The following is a 16311-nucleotide window of genomic DNA, read 5'->3' on the forward strand; positions in this document are numbered from 1 at the left end:
AATAAGAAAAAGAGGCTTACCTGGGCCATGGAGCACCGCCTGTGGACTACTGAAGACTGGAAGAACGTCTTATGGACCGATGAATCAAAATTTGAAATCTGGTTCATCACGTAGGGTTTTTGTACGCCGTCTAGCAGGCAAAAGGATGGTTCCTCAGTGTGTGACATCAACTGTCAAACATGGAGGAAGAAGCGTGATGGTCTGGGGCTCTTTTGCTGGATCCAGAGTCGGCGAATTGCACAGAGTGACTGGCACCCTGAACCAAAAGGGCTACCGCAGCATTTTGCAGCGCCATGCAATACCCTCTGGTATACACCTAGTTGGTCAGGGGTTTATCCTACAGCAAGATAATGACCCTAAACACACCTCCAGGCTATGTAAAAACTACCTTCGAGGAAAAGAACAAGACGGTAGGCTTCAATTCATGGAATGGCCAGCACAGTCTCCAGACTTAAACCCCATCGAGCTGGTTTGGGATGAACTGGACAGAAGGGTGAAAGCAAAGCAACCTACAAGTGCAACACATTTGTGGGAACTTCTGCAGCAGTGTTGGGAAGAATTTCCCGAACAATATTTGATTTCCGTTGTAGAAAGAATGCCACGAGTGTGTTCGGCGGTTATATCTGCAAAAGGTGGCTACTTTACCGAGTCAAAAATTTAAATTAAATGTTGTTGAACAAAATGATTCTATGATTTCTTTTTTTATCTCCAATTGTTTATTTGTTCTATGCTTAATTCCAGAGTACATTGAGACATTTAACTGCGTAAATTTCAATAAAAACTGGAAAAATTGAGGTGTTCTAAAACATTTGACCGGTAGTGTATATATATATATCATACATGTGTATAATATATGTATATATATTGTCGTGTGACTACCCTTGGTGAATACCGCAGGGTAATACGGATGACCAAAACGAGTTTAATACTCTGAGGCGTTCAGTCAAGAAAAATAGTGGAGGATATGCATGAGGGCAAGTGGGGAGGGGGGAGAAACCGGAACGCTTACCTGAACAACTTCCACCCGACGTCTTCACACCTGGATAAGGTAACTCGAACAACACGGATTTAAAATGTACAAAAATAAACAGGTTTATTAAAGAAAATGCCGGTAACAACGAAACGCATGACAAAAGTAAAATCCTAAATTGAGGGACCCTCCACACAGACTAGCACACAGACAAAGGTAATTATAAAGAATGAAAATAAATGTGTGTAATTTTCGTGGGGGACTTAGCTCAGAGGGTCTCTGAAATCTCGTCAGGATTCGTCCAAGATTGTCTGAGGCCTTGGCGTCTTTGCGCACGAAACATGCTAGTTCGCGCGGACCAGGCCTCCCGCGTGGACAAAACAAGCAGGCGTGCAGCTCGCTCCTCCAGCCGTGCCTGTCTTCAACGTCCTCGCACGTGAAACTGCAGCTCTTGTACCGCAGCTCTGCCTCTTCATGACCAGCAAGATCTCGGAACACGGCCGGTCACGATGGTGTCCAAATCAGAAGGGGCGAGATGATGTCGGCACACAATCGTCTGCTGTGGCATCTAGTATGAGAAAGCGCAAGTGAATAACGACTTCACTATTTGTGTCCAGAACAAGAAGGAAGATGTCCGCCGCTCAAACAATTTTGTACCCGCGGCTCTGATGTCATCTGTCCTACTTCACCAATCAGCTAGTGCCATCTTACCAGTGCTTTCTGTCAATCAAAACCCCGACCAATCACTGCTCTTCATGGCATGGCTCTCGGCCTGCCCATCCTGTGTCCTCTTCAAGTTGGGGTAATCAGCCATAGTGCTTTATGCCTGGCTTCCGGTTAGTTTATATTAATTAGGGTGTTTAAATGCGGGATTCTGGCTAGGTGTCTAGTGCAGTGTCATAAGGAACAAAGGAGAAATTACAGGGGTAATGACACAGTGAATTAATTACCCATAATCCCTCGCTAATTAACACAAGAGCCACCCTCCGTATGGCCACATGTAACACTTAATCCGAACACCCGGAGCTGACTTATTTACATCAAATGGCTACACGACATTTGGAGCATATTACCTACACATTCTACCTGTACTAAAGTAATCATTGCCTAGCCCCTACAAACGTAACAATATACAGACTTGGCATTTAATATGGAATATTTTTTTTGTGGGGGTGAACTTACTTTTCAAGATGTCTTAGAACCAAAAGTTCATTGGAATTATGTTGAAATTATTCTAGATTTTGTTAATGTGACCTTTAAAAGAAACAAAAACCACATTTGACATTTCGAAACAAATAAATTGATCCTTGAAAGTGATGGAAACTGATATCGAACTCAATTCATGGACAGTACTGTGTTAAACTTCTGTACGTTTTCCAGAAATATCTCTTTATTTTGCACATTAGCCGAAATTTTTTTTAACAAAAACAAAAGTTAAATTACGACTGGGATTACGGACAGTAAAATTACAGTTCAGTACTTCGTGTAACCACAACGAGCATTCAGGAGAGCACGTACACGTTGAGGCATGCTGTTCACGAGATTTGCCAAGGTTTGGACAGGAATCGCTTGCCATGCAGTGACAATAGCCTGCTGCAATTCACGCACAGAGGTCGGCTGCTGGTCCAAGTTGTCGATTTGACGCGTTAATTCTGCCCACAAGTTCTCTATCGGATTCATATCCGGGGACATGGCAGGCCACTCCATATGCTCTACACCACGGTCAGCAAGAAAGTGTTGGATCATGCGAGCACGATGAGGCCATGCATTGTCATCTTGGAAGACAAAGTTTCCTCGAAAGGCTGCACGAGCAAATGGAAGCATTGTTTCTTCCAGAATGGCCCTGTACTTGAACTGGTTCAGGTTTCCATTCAGAACAACCGGGTCAGTTTTGCCCCTTGCATGAAAAGCAGCCCAAACGGTCACCCCACCACCTCCAGCTTGGACTCTTGGCACTATACAATCTTTGTTGTAGGCTTCATGCACTTGTCTGTGCACTCGGACGCAGCCATCTTGACGATAGACCAGAAATCTAGACTCGTCACTGAAGATCACGTGATTCCAGTGTCCTGGCTGCCATTGATGGTGCTCTCTGGCCCACTGCAATCGGCGCTGGCGGTGTTGTCTGGTCAGGTGTGGCTTTCTCAGGGGACGCCTGGCACGATAGCCTGCTTGAACCAGTCATTGGTTGACTCGCCTTCTGGATACAGGCACATTTGTCAGTTGCTGTCACTCAGCCCTAAGCCGATTAGCTGACTTGGTACGGCCATTGCGGACTAACAGGTGCAGCTGGCGATCATCCCTCCTTGTGGTTCTGCGGGGACGTCCTGGCCTCGGTATTGGAGTAGGGACACCCCTCTGAGCATTTCGTTTCAGGATCTTTGACACCTGACCTTGAGTGATGCCATACTGCCGAGCAATAGCACGCTGTTTCATGCCGTAATTTTGTAAAGCCCCCACTCCTTGACAAACAGCATTGTCGAGTTGACGGACCATCTCCAGAGGAAGCGGCAATAACTTTTGGAAACGTGCAGCAGTTGTTTTCCACGAATACAGAACGCAACAACCCTTGTATACCCGACTGTGAAGCCAATCATCAAATGCACCTGTCCGTACATTTTGCCACGCCACCTGTGATATAATCCTGTTGTTGACTTCTTGCTGCAACAGACAATCAGTGACATGGTTCTTTTAACAAATAAATCACCAAAGTGTAAAAGAAACCAGATTGATATACTAAGTTAAGAAAGTAAACCCAAGTCAAGAAAAAATATATATTCCATATTAAATGCCAAGTCTGTATATAATATGACCCTACTGCAAAGCCGCAATGAGCCGGCGAAGCCAAAGCCTCTTGCCACTATTTCCGTCTCAACTTCAGATATTTCCGGCCGTGAAAAACTAACCCCTACGGCCGCGAGATTTCTAAAAAACAATTCTTCGTCAATTTTAGAATATTTGACGCCGTTTTCAGCCTCCGAAACGCGGTAATAAGGTTTTTTGAAATATTTTTTCAAATGCTCGAATCTCATTGGTTCCGGTGTTTGGTGACGATTTTCGTTGAAGATAACCAGGGCCTGGGGAACGAGGTTGGTCTTAAAGTATTTTAATTACAAATTAGAGGTGCATAAGATTGTGAATCAAACAAAGACGGGTGAAACAAAGTCATATTGAACTTTTTCGCAATTTTTTATGCATACTTCCGCATCCGCAAGATGGCGGCCTCCATGGAAGGATTTGGTGCGTCAAAGCTTCGAAATTCTCAAAGGATCCAGCAAAATCTGGCTTTTCAACATTATACGTACGCGTTCATTCACAACACCGGCTTCGCCGGCTATTATACATATTCCCTGTAACATTTTTCGTGTACATATGCAGTGTATAGGGTATATATATAATATATATAAGGGATTATGTATAATCACTGAAAATCAGGTATTATACGTAGTCCCTTATTATACATATACCCTGTAACATGCACTGTTTATATATTGTTATGTGTTCCTCCCCAACCTCCTGGTCTCGGTATACCTCCGAACCCCGGGGAGGAGCCACGGCAGAAAAATATGTTATTCCTTGTCGAAATCAATATGGAAACCACAGCAAGAGTTATCCACAACCAAAGAATATATTAAAGTGTACACAGGCATCACGATACAACAATGCTAGCAATCAACCATACAATCAATATCTTAAGATGGTACCATCTTCTCTAGTAACCTAACTCAAACTCACGGCACTCCCAGGGAATGGAACAGAGCACTCCTCAATGTCTCTATAACACAATGGTGCTCCCGGCAAAGAGGCGATGAGGCGAGTCAGGAGGTGTAGGCAAGGCGGGGACCGTCACGTGGTCCCAACCAACAGCAAATTAGCGGTGGAAAGAGGAATCCCAAAGACGCGATCCAAACGTGCACATTCACCGTTCAACCGGCGAACCGCACCGTATTCTTCAAACGCCGCTGTTGTGCACACACATCCTCGGCAAACCACCGGAGGGCGAGACCAGCGGACGCGGCAAAACCTTGTTCCGCGAACGATGCGCGAGGTTCCCAAAATGGCGGACGGCTCTTACTCGAGCCACAGCCTCTAGGCGAGGATTCTCCGGAATCTCACGCCGGTACCTGACTTCGCAGGCTTTTTCACTACTCCAGCGATAACACCAATCGCACGAGATTCCTTTCAAGGACTCAAAGTTCACTCGCGATGTATGCTCGACCACGTTAGGTACGGAGCTTCTACAAACGCGTCTTTCCACTTCTTCCTCTTCCCCTCTTCTTCCTCCTCTATCTTCATCTTCCGGTGCACGATCCTGTTTCCTGTCTCGTTTTTCCATGAGCGCTTTTAACCCTTTTAACCACAATAACCATTTCCTTTAAACAACAATAACCATAATCGCCATTTCCTTCAAACCCCAATAATAATAATAATAATAATAATAATACATAGAACCAGAAGGGTTTCAAGTGGATGAAAACCACAACAGCGGAAGGGACGAATCCGTAACACTTCCCCCCCTCAAGAAAGAAAGTTCGAACCTAGTGAAAACTTTCTTTGTAGGCAACACCCTTTAAACAAACAAAACTAACTCACCCCCAAATCATCAATTCCCATGAGCAACAACAATCAATATTTCCCCAAAAATAAAGCAACAAAATTCCCCGCAACCCACAGGGATCTCCAAAGTTAATTCACTCTGGACAAAGCGTCAACAATGACATTGTCCCTGCCCTTTACAGGTTCAATTTCCCAGTTGGACTCCTGCAAAGCCAAACTCCATCTCAATACCCTATGATTTTTTTTAACTTTTAGTTTCTTTTGAATGAAGGTTAAGGGGTAGTGATCAAAATCCAAAGTCAAGCAAATCTACAGCACTTTTCCCCGGGAGGCGGAGCTGAAAGCTAGGTTCCATGGTGGTTGGGTGGTGAGGCCTGGAAGTATTCACTACATGGACGCCTTTAGGAACGTGGAGTTCACGGTTAGTCCGTGCAGGAAAGTTCACTACATAGACGCCTTTAGGAACGTGGAGTTCACGGTTAATCCATGTAGGGAAGTTCACTACATGGACGCCTTTAGGAACGTGGCGTTCACGGTTAATCCGTGTAGGAATTTTTGCTCGGCTGCTCCTCCGTATTCAGTGCAACTCTTTCTAACTTTCGTAATAATCACGGTTGGACCGCTTGTCACTGTAGTCACGTAAATAGCGGTCTCCTTCTCGGCCACTACCCTGATAATCCTTCCTTCGGGAGCTGCCGTAACTCTGGGAGCCTCCATAAGAATATCGATTGCGGCCACCACCAAAACTACAACTCCGTTGTCCTCCTCTGTAGCCCCCTCGACACCTGTGAAATGCCTTCCCTACTGTTATGGTCCGACCCTCCAACTCCTTGCTATTCAGATCTTTTTCTGCATCTCTGGCATCCTTTGAGTTTTCAAACGTGACAAAGCCAAACCCTCTTTACTTTTGTGTCTCCCTGTCTTTTATCAGCAGCACTTCCAAAAGCGGTCCATATTTACTGAAGGCAGACTCCAGAACATCTTCCTTTGTTTTGAAGTTCAGTCCCCCTACAAAGAGCTTGCCAATATTGCCTCCATCCCTGACTTGCGTGTGCTGACACTTAGTTTCAGGGTACTTCCTCTTCTCTTCAGGGCGCTTCCTACTAGGCTTTTCAACAAGCATCGGGTTACCAGAAACTTGACCACCGGCCAAATCATTCCCGATAACAAAAGATACTCCCTCTACAGGAAGAGTGGCTTGTAAACCTATGGTGACCGGTCCTGACACCAAATCAGACGCCAAATGGATGACATGAAGGGGAGCTCTAACACAGCCACCAATCCCCTGTAACCGAACACTATCACCAGTTGCCGTCTCCTCTGACAATGGCAAAATGCCTTCAAGCATTAAAGATTGATGTGCTCCTGTGTCCCTCAATACCCTAACAGGTCTTGGGTTAGTCGAGTCTCCCTCCAGTGACACAAACCCCTCTGAAATAAATGGTTGGTAACCTTTTGAGGGCGATTTCTCACATTTGCCATTGCATTCTGAGTTGTACTAGTCGAACTCCGCTCCTGATTTTCCTTTCCCAGAGCATAACAGTGGGACATCAAGTGTCCAGGTTTATGGCAAAAAGCGCAAGTAGGCCCGGAGGAGAACCTCGTGGTCTGCCTCGAGCCTCCCGGAGGATACGTCTGCCTTGGAACTGTCGTCTTCTGATTTTTAGAAGTCGTGGTGTCAGAGTGGTCCTCATAGTCATCTCGAGGCCGCCCCCATGAATTTTCGTTCTCTGCCCCTGATGTACCAGAGCTCCCCTGGCTAAGTCTAGGCGAGAAGTTAGGTTTGTGGAACCCCATCCTGTGTGTTAAGGCATAGTCATCTGCCATGGTGGCTGCCTCATACAACTTTGGTACTTTCCTTTCCTCCAGATGTACTTTAATGTCCTCGTGGACACACTGTTGGAATTCCTCCACCAGGATCAATTGTCGCAATAGTTCGAAGTCTTTCCCAACCCCTTTTGAATCACACCACCTATCAAACATGGTTTTTCATTCTGGCAAACTCCACATGGGTCTCACTCTCCCTCTTCCTGGCATTCCGGAATTTTTGCCGGTAAGCTTCCGGGACCAATTCATAGGCTTTGAGAATGTTTTTTTTCACTATCTCATAATCTGCACATTGGTCAATCGGTAAAGCCGAATAAATATCTTGAGCTTTACCCACCAGAACACTTTGCACTAACATGGTCCAGGACTCCTCAGGCCATTTTAGCAGTTGAGCCACTTTCTCAAAGTGTGAAAAAAATTTTGCTACCTCCTTTTCATTGAAGGGTGGAACCAGCCTCACATGTCTGCCAACATCCCAGGTGTTCTGACTAGGTGTTGAACCAGTCGGCATGGATGGTACCTCTCCCCGTTCTTTCCGTAAATCCAGCTCCTTGAGTTTAAGTTCCTGCTGAAGCGCCATTTCACGTTCCCTTAACTCCCTTTCGGCTTTTCTCTCCTCTGCGTTTTTCTCCTCTAACCTTTCCTGGAGTTCTCTTTCAACTCTCCTTTCATCTGCTTTTTTCTCTTCTCTTCTTTCTTCGAGTTCCCTTGCAACTCTCCTTTCCTCTGCTTGTTCCTTTTCTCTTTTCTCTTCGAGTTCTCGTTCCTGTGCTGCTCTTTCCTTTTCTGCTTCCCTTTCCTCTGCTCTTTCTTGTGCTTTTTTCTCTTCTAACCTTTCCTGGAGTTCTCTTTTTTCTGCTTTTCCTTTCCTGGCTCTGCAATTGAATCTCCAATATCCGGAGCTCCACATTTTCTTGTGTCCTCGGGTAACCAATCCAAGGCTCCCTCTTCCCATGTTCCTTGTCCCACCAGAGATTCTATCACCAATCTCTGCATCTCTGCTTTCCTCATATTCGTTCGAACCTCCAAGCTAAAATGTCTGGCCAATACCAAGAGGTCCGATTTTAATAACGCTCTGAACTGTGCCTCACTAGGGGTCGTTGCAAACTTCTCTGCGTCAAACTCCATGGTGACTATTGTTAGCACCTGTTAACCTTCACACAAGAAATTTAAAAAACACAAAATTTTTTTTTGTTGTTTTTGGAAAAATTTGGGAATGTTGGAAAAAGTTCCAAATTTGGGAATTCTGGGAATGTTAGGGAATTCTTTCCCAGACTAAATTTAGAGAATTTTGATCCCGGACGAAGACCCAATTTCGAGCCCACGAGTCAATTGGACGAGCCCCCAATTTCTGTTACGTGTTCCTCCTGGTCTCGGTATACCTCCGAACCCCGGGGAGGAGCCACGGCAGAAAAATATATGTTACTAGCAGAAGTACCCGGCATTGCCGGGCGGGGGAGGGGAGGGGGTGGGGGAAGGGGAGGGGAGGGGAACGGGGGGGGGGGGGGGAGTGAGCCCCTTGGCAAAGCGAGTGATTTTTTTTTTCATAGCGTCATAGCGTTCATAGCGTTTCATAGCGTCATAGCGATTTTTTTTTTCATAGGGTCATAGCGTTTCATAGCGATTTTTTTTTCATAGCGTCATAGCGGTCATAGCATCATATCGTTCATAGCGTTTCATAGCGATTTTTTTTCATAGCGTCATAGCGTCATCGCGTTCATAGCGTCATAGCGTCATCACGTGATCGCTCTGAGCGAATCAGCGCCCACCTGCTCTGATTCCGTTGATTCCGTGCGCTGAAATGCGCTGAGGTAAATATGAATAAAAAACATGGATCGTCAAATATTTTGAGTTCGGCCATGTTCGTCCCAGGCTCAATGGCCATGTCTATGCCAAATATCAAGCACGTAAGCCTCTCCGTTTAGGAGTCTATCAGTAACATTACACACACACACACACACACACACACACACACACACACACACACACACACACAAACTGTGTTTTATATATATAGATTCCGTGTCGAAATCAATGTGGAAACCACACCAAGAGTTATCCACAACCAAAGAATATATTAAAGTGTACACAGGAATCACGATACAACAATGCTAGCAATCAACCATACAATCAAAATCTTAAGATGGTACCATCTTCTCTAGTAACCTAACTCAAACTCACGGCACTCCCAGGGAATGGAACAGAGCACTCCTCAATGTCTCTATAACACAATGGTGCTCCCGGCGAAGAGGCGAGTCAGGAGGTGTAGGCAAGGCGGGGACCGTCACGTGGTCCCAAGCAACAGCAAATTAGCGGTGGAAAGAGGAATCCCAAAGACGCGATCCAAACGTGCACATTCACCGTTCAACCGGCGAACCGCACCGTATTCTTCAAACGCCGCTGTCGTGCACACACATCCTTGGCAAACCACCAGAGGGCGAGAGCAGCGGACGCGGCAAAACCTTGTTCCGCGAACGACGCGTGCGGTTCCCAAAATGGCGGACGGCTCTTACTCGAGCCGCAGCCTCTAGGCGAGGATTCTCCGGAATCTCACGCCGGTACCTGACTTCGCAGGCTTTTTCACTACTCCAGCGATAACACCAATCGCACGAGATTCCTTTCAAGGACTCAAAGTTCACTCGCGATGTACGCTCGACCACGCTCGGTATGGAGCTTCTACAAACGCGTCTTTCCACTTCTTCCTCTTCCCCTCTTCTTCCTCCTCTATCTTCGTCTTCCAGTGCACGATCCTGTTTCCTGTCTCGTTTTTCCATGAGCGCTTTTAACCCTTTTAACCACAATAACCATTTCCTTTAAACAACAATAACCATAATCGCCATTTCCTTCAAACCCCAATAATAATAATTATACATAGAACCAGAAGGGTTTCAAGTGGATGAAAACCACAACAGCGGAAGGGACGAATCCGTAACAATATGCTTATATATCAGGAAATACTTCTTTATGGATATATGTATATACACGTACACATTTGATATATATATATATATTTTATCTAAATATATCACCAAGGTCATCATGTTTAATGGCGGATTTCTTCAAGAATAACAAATAAGCAATGTACCTCTGAGTCTGTTTACTTTTTTTATTGCTGATTATGGTGCGAGTCAAGTTATAACAACATTTGTGAACCCAAGCTAATGAATAAAATAATAGACATTGTACTTTCGTAGCATTATGGGAATATTGTATGTTACGTTTCCAGATAATAGATGAAAACTAGTATACAAGCTCCATTTTATCAAATTATAATTTCATGCCAAGAGAAATAAAATGTATCAGTATGCTGTATGCAGCTGACAATAAATCGTGTGCCACGACAGGCAAACAATTCGTGTGAATAAATGACGCCGCTTGCAGATTTTATTATTCCAATAACAAACAACACGTCACTTTAACTTGAATTAGTTGTTCCTCATTAAATCTGCGACCAAACAGTAATAACATCGATTTCCTCGTCACAGAACTACAGGATTGCCACAGCTGACATACATCTCGCAGTGCCAGCGCGCGGTTAGGTATGCAACATGGCGCCAGTATTTCAGTTGGCCAGACTCTCAATATACACGGCAATATACACGGGTCCCCCCCCAACCCCCTTCCCATGCCTCCTCCCCCCAAGCCCTCTCCCTTCCACACATCTCCCTGCTCTCAAATGTTGTGTTTGTGTGCTTCACCTTCTCTCCCCATCTTGTTTTCCGCTCCCGCTTTTTGTGTGTTTTGTTTGTCTTTTTGATTTGTTTGTGAAGTAAATGTTAGCTCTTTCACGAGCCTCGATTCAGTATACAAAAAAAGAAAACTGGATTCGACTATTTTACGAGTAATCATGTTTTGTTTTGCACCAAAGACCAATAATAAACTTCGTTGTTTGTTGCAGGTATCGTTCTTCAAAATGTGCCCAGGGTTCCTGGACCACTCTGTATATATATCTGGAAACGTATCTTGAATAATTAGAGCGGGCATTATGGGCAACCAGTGAAATAAAATCGATGTATAATGGATCAAAGCATAACGTGCTAGCTGTTAAGGTGCTATTTGAATGTGTAAAAGCTTACGTTATCTCAACCCCAAACAGACCCACAGATTCTTGATTTCTAAATGGTTGGACTAACAGTCGAACGAGAAGCCATGCAATGATGCCAAGTGATGGAGTTGAGAATTTAAAAAAGTGTTACAACAACAGCAACCAATTAAGGAACCAAAAGAATCCCGCCGTTTCTCCTGCTGGGGGGGCCAAGCCGTGCTGCTCGAAACCGTTCCGCTTCAAAAGTATTTCCAAAGGTCATTGGCCGGTTCTTCCATCATCCTGCACTCCTGGAATGTTTCCGGAGTTCGTTGAGGCCATCAATAAGAATGGGTAAGGGAAATGGAGATTATCATTTATTTTTAACAAACTAATAACTTAGGTCAGAAAACCCACAGAATCCTTTAACGGAGTCGTGTTAATAAAATATTCCATTCGGGATCTTATCCTCGTTCATTCATCACCTTCGCCCACCGGAGGTAGATGGAGGGTGTTTCCACCCCATCTGTGTTTGTCTGTCTGTCTGTGTGTCTGTCAGTCAGTCTGTTTATTTCTCTATATGTCTGTTTGTCTGTGTGTCTGTCTCTCAGTTTGTGTGTCTGTCTTTGTCTGTGTGTCTGTCTTTCTGTTTGTCTGTGTGTCTGTTCGTCTTTTTGTGGACAGGATATTTTATAAAGTTGTGGATGGATTTGGACGAAATTTGGTGTGGAGAGGTTGGTTCTGTGATCAGAACAAAATTATTCAATGTTGGTGAAGATCCGAGTACGGATCCGCATATGAGGATTTAAAAAATAAAAATAAAAGTACTTCTTCACCATTGCGTGATTGGGCTTAAAACGATATCTAACATATTTCAAAATGTTGTGGACAGAATATGACAAAACTTGGTGGACGAGCTGGTTTGGTGACAAGAACAAGCCGATTCGATTTTGGTTCAGATCCGAATCCAGATTCGGCCTATCGGTGGGATCGAAAATTTAAAACCTGGCGGAGGTATGCGCTCTACATATAATTGCCGTTATAATTCATTCCTGTTACAATTTATTCCTGTACCATTCTAGAAACCGAGCGTCGGTTCTGCCGAAGCAATTTCTCTGGCTGGGGTTCCGAATTACAATCCTGGATGGTTTGACATTCGAACGGAGAATACTCAACTGAGGGTGCAGACATTTGTAATTTGTTCAGGATGCAGGCGATAGCTCACCTACTCTTCACCAGAGATTTAGTGGGATCTTTAACGTCCACCAACTAATGCCGGCACACAGGACATTGATGGATTAACCCTCCCTATGAAACACCGGGTGACTCACTGTGCCGAGATTCAAACTTGGGCATTCGTAGTACCACGTGGAAATGTATTCCCGTTTATTAAACCAGTTACACCCGTTCCCTTCTGGGGTGGCAGGAAGGGTCATTCCTCTCTGGGGTATACATATTGCAGTAGATCTACAGTCAGGCCTACAGAACATCGGGGTGTGTTCAGTTACCAAGTTTCTTGGAGAGAGCTCGCTTCGTGGTTTAAACATTTGAGCAAGCAATTCATTTAAAAGCTAGCTGCTTGGTAACTGAACACACCCTGGACTTTCACCCTTTCCGTTTAGTGTTAAACAGCATTAGCAACTGTTTCAAAAGGTAATCAAACGTGTTTGTGGTTTATAATATTTTTACTTCTGGTAGGGGGTGCTCCCACCAAAATGGCACGATAAGCTGTTTTGAACATTATACGCGTTAACACGTTGTCATTTGTTCAAGGAGGAAAAACCCCTTGGGGAGACAGGATACTATTAGTATTACTATTGTTTTGTAATACCATTATTATTATGCCACAATATATTAAGAGTTGTTGTTATTTTTGTTATTAGAAGCGGCCTTGGAAAAAGGTCACATTTTATAAACCACAAATACGGTGGGGTCCGTGAATGTCAAATCCGCAAATGTCAGTTTCATGGTACACAGTGCCTTCAGAAAGTATTCACACCCCTTGACTTTTTCACATTTTGTAGTTTTACGGCCTGAATTATAAATTGATTAAATTGATATTTTTGTCACTGATCTACACATAATACCCTACCATGTCAAAGTGGAATTTATTTACGATTTTTTTTTACAAATTAATGAAAAATGAAAAGCTGAAATGTCTTGAGTCAATAAGTATTCAACCCCTTTGCTATGACACTCCCAATTGAGCTCAGGTGCATCTGAGATGTCTCTACAGCTTGATTTGGGTCTACCTTTGGCCAATTCAATTGATTGGACATGATTTTGAAAAGAAAGAAACACAAACGTCTAACAGAAAGCGAGCACAGCTCCTCACTCATCTAACATTATCCCTAATGTGAAGAATGGTGGTGGCAGCATTATACTATGGGGATGCTTTTCAGCGGCAAGGACTGGGAGACTTGTAAGGATAGAGGGAACAATGAATGGAGCCAGATACAGGGAAATCCTTGAGGAGAACTTGCTTCAGAGTGCAAAAGACCTGAGACTGCAGCGAAGATTTACGTTCCAACAGGACAATAACCCCAAGCACACAGCCAAAGCAACACTTGAATTGCTTCAGAACAAGAACGTGAAAGTCCTTGAGTGGCCCAGCCAAAACCCAGACTTGGGTCCCATTGTTGTGTGGAAAGAATCTGTGGAAAGACCGCTGCTCAGTGACGCTTCTGATCCAACTTGAAAGAGATTGAGCAAATCAGCAATAGTTAGGGCATTTTATAATTTTTTTGAAAAATCTGTGAAAAAATTGCTTACCAATAGCTTTCTTCACCAATGTGTTCATGTAGGTGTCTACAAACACCTCTCAATTTATTCCTTCCCAAATCCTTGGGGAAAAGTCAAAATTCAAAATGGCGTCCAAAATGGAAAAATTGTGGATAAAGTCATAGTTTGGCCAGAAATTTAATACTTAATATGGGGAAGAAACCACAAAAATATTGTTCTAGGACAATTGTGAACTCTTGCTAAGCATATTTGCATTATTATCTTGCTTTATATCCAAGATGGTGGCCAAAATGATGTCCAAAATGGCCGCTAAAATGTGAAAATTGTGGATAAAGTCATAGCTTTATATAGAAATAGAAATGTATCTCAATTGAAACCTCGGTTAGTCAGTTCTCTAGTTCACCCTACTCATCCTAATCCCCAGCATATCCCACACTCCTCTCATCATCTGGCTGGTTGATGTTCTGGCAAGAGTTACCATGACAGTTGCCGCAAGCAGAAATACACTTGACTCCTTGCTTTTTACAGAAGCACCCGAGTGTGCTACATTCCCCCTCACAGTTGCAGCAGACAAACTTCAGAAGATAGTCCGGTGCGATAGGGTCTGTTGTAGGGACCGGCGCATAACCTTGGTCACCGAGTTTCCATCCGTAGTCCAGGACATCCAATGATGGAGTTTGCAGCAGCAGCCAATCTCTAGTCTGGAGATAAGCCCGGAGAGAGTGCTGTGCTGCAGCTTCTGTTGTCGGGGGCAGTTTCTCAGGTTTGATGCTCCCAGCAGCGGCCCGCTTTCTGAAGATGTCAAATCTCAAGTCCCCCAAGTCTTTGGATGGGTTCCCGCGGAACATGAGCTTGAATAGTTCACAGCCGGCTTTGATGATGTCATCTTTCTTGGCTCGGATGTCCAGAAACACGTCCATGGCCCTCTCTGCTTTGTCAGTCTTGCAGAGCTTGGTTAGCAAAGTTGATTTGCTAAACCCAGAAATTGCGGACACTGTATTGCAGCCGGAGAAGCTGTGCAAGAAGATCAGATACTTCCGGTATCTCTCTGGGAGGGCCTCCCTGCTTGGTAATAACTTATCCATCCATTTGTATATATATATGTATAGTCACATATACATATATATATACACCTTTCCGACATCGTAAGATGTGTCTTTGGCTGTTGTGAGGAAGATCGGGTGGTCTGCAGCATGATGAATCGGCAAAACCATGATGTCGGTGTCCTCAGCCCTCACCTCAACAGGGGACTCTCTTGCCTCATCTAGAGCTGCCCGGACGATAGAGGTGTCTGCATCATCGGGGCATTCCTGTTTGAGGATCCTCATCCATCTCATCATCACTACACTCCTCTTCTGGAGATAGGATTGCGTCGATTTCTGCTTCCTCAATCTCCACGGCTCCTGCTTCATCTTTGTCTGTGATCACGGTATCCCAATCCATGCTACCAAGTCCATGTTTCACACTCAAGTAACAATGCTTATAGCGATGGAGCTCAGCATACGACTCGGAGTATCCTAAGTGATGACAACGTTCAATCAACCACTTAGATCCAAACTTGTGGTCAAGCTGAATCGTGAGTCCGAGTTGAGAGGGCATCACTGCTGACCGAGGGCGGTAGGCTTTCAACAGGTTCTGGCCCCAGACTGCCACCTTTTCATCAGTTTTTACGATCAGCTTCAGTAACTGCTGGAGGCTGTTGGGAATCAGAGCGAGCTGGCTCTCTGTATTGGTCATGCTGTCCACTGAAGGGTATTGCTTACGGGTAAGCGGAACTCTCGCCAAGTCTCCACAGATTAGGTTGATGGCAGTTGTAATCGTGAGCTCTTTGAATTCAGCATCGTCAACAGTGTGCAAGGGGGTGGTGACCTGTTGACGGTAGTCTCGAAGGATTGCATTTGTCATGTCTTTCAGGCACACAATGTCCGCTCTTTTCTCTTCCGACGTGAAGTAGAGAGACTCATTGTACTCTTGCTGAAGCTTTGTTTTCAGATATCGCCGGCCGTATGCCAGACTTTTGTCCTCGGTTGGGTCAAGCTCTACCATCTTCATGTGGATCTCTGCGAGAGTTGTCACACCGTGTTCCACTTCTTCATCCATCCATTTTCACAAGTTCTCAAACAGCAATTGTTTCTCTTCGTCAAGAGGCCGTCCGACCTGAGGAAATAATATTTAATTTTTAATTGAAATG

This window comes from Myxine glutinosa, chromosome 1 (genome assembly GCF_964187855.1).
Source record: "Myxine glutinosa chromosome 1, kmMyxGlut1.1, whole genome shotgun sequence".
Classification (NCBI taxonomy): Eukaryota; Metazoa; Chordata; class Myxini; order Myxiniformes; family Myxinidae; genus Myxine; species Myxine glutinosa.